A 5,614-nucleotide genomic window follows, 5' to 3' on the forward strand; every position below is an offset into this window, starting at 1 on the left:
TATATATATATATATATATATATATTTGTACATGCACATGTTTGTGTGGGAAATCGAGTAAACGCAACTATTGTAAATATTAAGTGAAAAAAACTTGTTTTCTATCACCTTTTTATTTGTTGTTTCTCGATGAGTTGGCAATTTATTTATTTGTTTTCGTTTTAGATTCACTTTTACATTTTTATACAAAACGTTTGTCACAGACAATTCTAGAAAACGTCTTCAGTTTTGCAAACTATACCTCACATGAAAGACACAAACACGCACACTGACACATATATACATACATATAAAGGTACATTCACACGTTCACACATACATGTGTGTGTGTGTGTGTGTGTGTGTGTGTGTGTGTGAGGGGCAGTAGAAAACAGGCTAAAGAGAAATATCAAGCTCTTGGAGTGTCAGGCACAATGTTACCGAAGGAATTGTATTGCATTGAAATTGACATCTACTCTGATCAATTTCTGCCGTCGAAGAGTATTCAAGAAACCAAAATAGGAACAAATTGCGTTTCAAGCGAAATCATTTGAAGAAATTCTTCCAGATAATTTCACTTTTGACATAAATCCTGCTTCATTTAGATCCGATCGTCCTCGGCACATCATTTTCTGTTGTATTGTTATTTTTGTTGTTTTTCTTTTACTTTTGTTTATTTTGTTATTCTCTCTTTTTTTTTTTCTTAGTCTTCTTATTGACGGTTCCTTTATTGGAATTTGTAAATTCACGAATATCATTCAATATCATTTTGAGTCGTATGAGATTTACCGCTAGGCAAGGATATTAATATGGAGATAAAGAAAAAAAAATTGATAAAATTGAGAAATATCCGAGACACGAACATCTTCGTTTTCTTGAAGTCAAAATAATTTATTGGTTGAACACATCGAATGTGTCGAGTCCGTGAACAGCCAAGATGGAAGGAAAGAAGAAAAAGAAAACAAGAAAAGAAAAACGTAATATTGAAATCAGTGGATTTGGTGAGGGAACATAATTCTTTACTGATTCTCGGTATCACAAGAGAAGTTAGGTGACAGCAATTTGATCTAAACGTTCTTTGTGTGGGGGGGCTGTGTGTGCGTGCGCGTGCGTACTTGTGTGTGTGTGTATGTGTGTGTGTGCGTGCGTATGTGTGCGTGCGTATGTGTGCGTGTGTGTGTGTATGTGTGTGTGTGTCTGTGTGTGTGTGTGTGCGTGTGTGTGTGTGTGTGTGTGTGTGTGTGTGTAGGTGTGTGTGTCTTTGCGTCAGTATTGTGAAGTAAATCTAAGTTAATAGAACTTTCTTTGAATGGGAAGAAAGAAAATAATGGAAGAATTATCGGTAAATACGGCGAAGGGAATCCTTTGTTGATGAGATGAGAACAAAACGAAATGATGTTCGCAGTCATCATTTCTCGCTTTTGCCGCGAAAACAGAAATACTATCAGTTATTATCGCTCACTTATTTCTACTTAGTTTCATAACATTTTATTATATTAAACATGTTTTCACTAATTTTACTTGCATATTGGAACGACGACCTGGCAAAATCGTTACCGCGCTGGAAAAAAATTCTTCAGAGGCATTTCGTCCGGCTTTAAGTTTCGAGTTGAAGTTCCGCCGAGCTTGAGTTTGCCTCTCACCCTTTTGAGGTCAATAAAAATAACCACCAGTTCAGCAGCTGAGGCGATATAATCAAGTTTCTTTTTCCCTCAAGTATGCTGACTTTGCCTCAAAATAAGAGAGTGCAGAGGTGTAGGTAGCTAAATAGTTGAATGAACTCCCTTGCAAGAAAGATCATAGAGTAACCTCCCTTTTTTAAGTTTCTCGTAGCATCAGTGTCATGAGACGTGATTCTTAATTATTCGAGAAGCTTGGAAGTTTCTAGAATGTCTAGTGTTCCATTAATAAAAACAGTTTGCTAACCCAGCTGTTTCTCTCTGCCCTATAGCAACTAGGACTGAAAGCCACCACTCGACTGTTGTTCTACATTCCCTATCTCTGAACTTTCTTGCATAGATTACTTTATTCAACTAACTTATACAATTTTATTCCATGGAGAATAAAATATATTTTTATGTAGTAAATATTTAGATCTTGAATTAACATACACGCAGCCACATCAACGCCTTGTACTGACTGAATAATTCCACTACAGGAGTGTTATTGCAGCTGCTTGTAGTGGCGAGCTGTCAGAATCGTTACCGTGCCAGAAAAATGCTTTGTGGCAACTCATCCGACTTTACGATCTGAGTTCAAATTCCGCCGGAGTTCAACGGTCAACTTTGTCTTTTATCGTTTTGGGTTCGATAGCATAAGTACTGATTAAACACTGGCATCGATGTAATCGAATTAACCCCTCTCTTGAAATGGCTGGCTTTGTGCCAGAATTTGAAATCAATATAGATCATGATTCTAACAAGAACATTCCATACATAATAAAGAATAACTGTTTGGTTACAAATTCACTTGGCGTGTATGATTCCAGGTTCGATCGCATGGCATGCACTTTAAGTGTCCTCTACTGTAGCTTTGGTGGAAATGTGGGGAATCCTACCATAGACGTACATGAATATAAATGTTAGCGACGGAAGCAATATCAGTACCGAATAGTAAGCTTTATATTCTACGCGAATGTGTTATTAGAACGCCGGATACTGCGGTATTCGCCTTGAGAGGTTTTGCGTAGACATACGTTGCTCAGAGCACAGACATATATCGCAGCAGATGAAAACCGTTTAGCATGGGCGCCAGAACTGCCAGATCACGTGATTGCAGAGTACTGCGCTTCCTCAGTGACAGGCGTCCGGTTGCTGCTTACCTACCAAATGTCACTGACAATGATATATAGAAAAGCAGTGACTTTTCAGTCACCGATGTCGCAAATAGCCATCAAGCTTCCTTAAGTATGTGTGAATGTGTGTTTATATCGAGTCGATGCGATCACTTACACGCACAAGAGCTTTGACATGGCTACAGTCCTGTGACTGAAACCAGCGACAGAGTGAAAAGAATAAAGAAAGTATATTACTCTCAATTCACACCAAGTGTTTTCGTATATAAATATTAATGATTTTTTTTCTTTTCTTTTTGTAGGCAAGAGCTAGTAAAAGTATCTAGCTAAAAAAAATATGCCTGTGTAGGTTAATTACTCACAAACATCAACTATTTAGACAAATCTGTAGTTAAAAGATAAGAGTTTATAAAATAAATATATTGAGTATAAAGAAAAAGGTTCATTATGCGGTGAGGAAAAGACAACATTAGCTTAATAATTAAAATTTTCAAGTAATCACTCGAAACTTATTAAAAAGACAGTAGTTTGTGGTTCCGAAAAGTAGTGTTATCTGCTACTTGGAGTCCTATCTAGTAACACAGCATGTTGATTTTTATTATAAACATTTTATATCAACATCCCTGCACAAAATATCGGGTGCAACACACGTAAATTCGTCTTTAACAGAAGTAAACACGGTATTTTTTTAATAAAATTTGTTGTCCTTGATCGCTTCAATGAAATTCTACAGTTTTTATGAAGGTTCTGTATTTCTTCCACTAATACTTGATTTCTAATTTGAAAAACAGTTATCTTGTACGTCTTCTCATTAAATTGAAGATGTACGAGCTACAGTTGAAAGGTTTCTATCTCTTTATCAATCTCTATTCATTTATCCAAACCTGATACATTAGAATATCATATTTTAACACCTGCATTTTAATTAATGTCTCGATAAAGTGTGGCTCATTTCGTTAATAATTATTTCTTAATTAGACAAGAAGTGTTCAGTTTCATAAATAATTTTTCTTTTTTTAATACTGCTATTCGATATAAAGCAGAAGTGATAAATTGCAACTCTTTAAGAACGTATATTATTCTTTATACACAAAATTCTAAAGAATCTCAACACAATATTAATTCCAGTTCGTTATTAATATTTCTTTTTAGTTTTCGTCCGAGTAATTTTCGAATTTATTATCTTGTAAGTTATTGTGAAATTTGAATAAAAATTTTAACAAAAGTATTCACACACCACAGCTTCAATTAATTCCTTATTTTTGTCTAAGGATTGTGTGTTTGTATGTGTGTCAGAGTGCGTTTACGTATGGGCATTTTTGTGTGTTTGTGCCTGGACAGACAGACTGACAGATAGGTGTCTAGATAGATCTGAGATGACTCCTGGTACATAAAACCGGAGTAGGCAATGTTAAAATTCTAAGATATAACAGAAGTAGGATACAATATCTTCAATCAACAACCTCGTGATATTGTATACTATGCGACGTCTATAATAATAATAATAATAATAATAATAATAATAATAATAATAATAATGATGATGATGATGATGATGATGATGATAAATGCCCTGATGCAGTACCGAACAGTGGTTCTCGTGGCGTCTTATCTTAACTGATTGGAAGTGCTATCATGTATATTGTTTTGTCTTGGTATAAAAGATGGGCTACAGCAAATATTCTGCTCAATACCACAGATTTGCTTGTCAGTTGTTTTACCTTAACCAGTTGAGCATGTCCCTTAGTGGCTGATGATATGTGCATCTCTGATCACGAGCAGAAATAGTGGGGGAGCATCATAGTCATGTGTTGAGAGGAATTCTTTGGAGGGTGTATCAGCCGAAACGTTGTGTTAACAACAAATAAGATGAGGATAAATATACGTCAAATGTAAATAATGTACATAATGTACTCTAATATTCAATATTCATTACTTTCAAATTATATTCAAGTTTACTCAATGTTTTTGATATCGTACAACTTGACTTTTAAACGCCTATTATCAAAATATGATTTCTGATTAAGGCATAAGGTCATCACTCTCGAGAAGAATGCTTTAACCGATATCATCGATTACAGTATTTGACTTCTACTTTATTTTATCGACCCCCGAGAAGAAGAAAGACAAAGTCAACTTGGATGGAATTTGAACTCAGAATATAAATGGCCGGTGGAAATGCAGCAAAACATTTCTTCCGGCGCTTTAACGATTCCGAAGCATCACCGCCTTTAATAATTGTATCTTTCAAATGAGAGGTGAAACTGGGAAATGGAATTTGTTGTAAGTGAATAAGATCAGCTTATTGAGAGGAGCAACGTTTAAAAGGCCTGGGGACCGTAGGAAAATTCATTTAAACGAAAAGAGATTATTGGTGGTGAAAGAGCCGCTTGACTCTTGGAAATAAGTCGCTTGATATGCTACAAAGAACTGCCAAATTTCCTTCAAACTCTACACTAGCCTTTTAAGAAAGAAATGATATATTTAGAGAGCTTGCTTAAAATAAAATATCTGATTACACGATCTACATTTCAGCACCTTGGCAATTCAATTATCGATTTAGTTGTTCGGTAATTCTCGTTTTATGTTTGCAACTTAAACAACTGTCAAGATCGGCAGTTAAAAATGTAAAAGTATTAAATAAATTTAAATTGGCAACACACGTTACAAACTTTTACTATTGGAAATATTGTGCGTGTGTGCGTGTGTGTGTGCGTGTGTGTGTGTGTGTGTGTGTGTATGAATAGATATATATATATATATATATATATATATATATATAAATACACACACATATATATACATGTATACACATATATATATACATATATATACATACAA

Source organism: Octopus bimaculoides, chromosome 9 (genome assembly GCF_001194135.2).
Source record: "Octopus bimaculoides isolate UCB-OBI-ISO-001 chromosome 9, ASM119413v2, whole genome shotgun sequence".
Classification (NCBI taxonomy): Eukaryota; Metazoa; Mollusca; class Cephalopoda; order Octopoda; family Octopodidae; genus Octopus; species Octopus bimaculoides.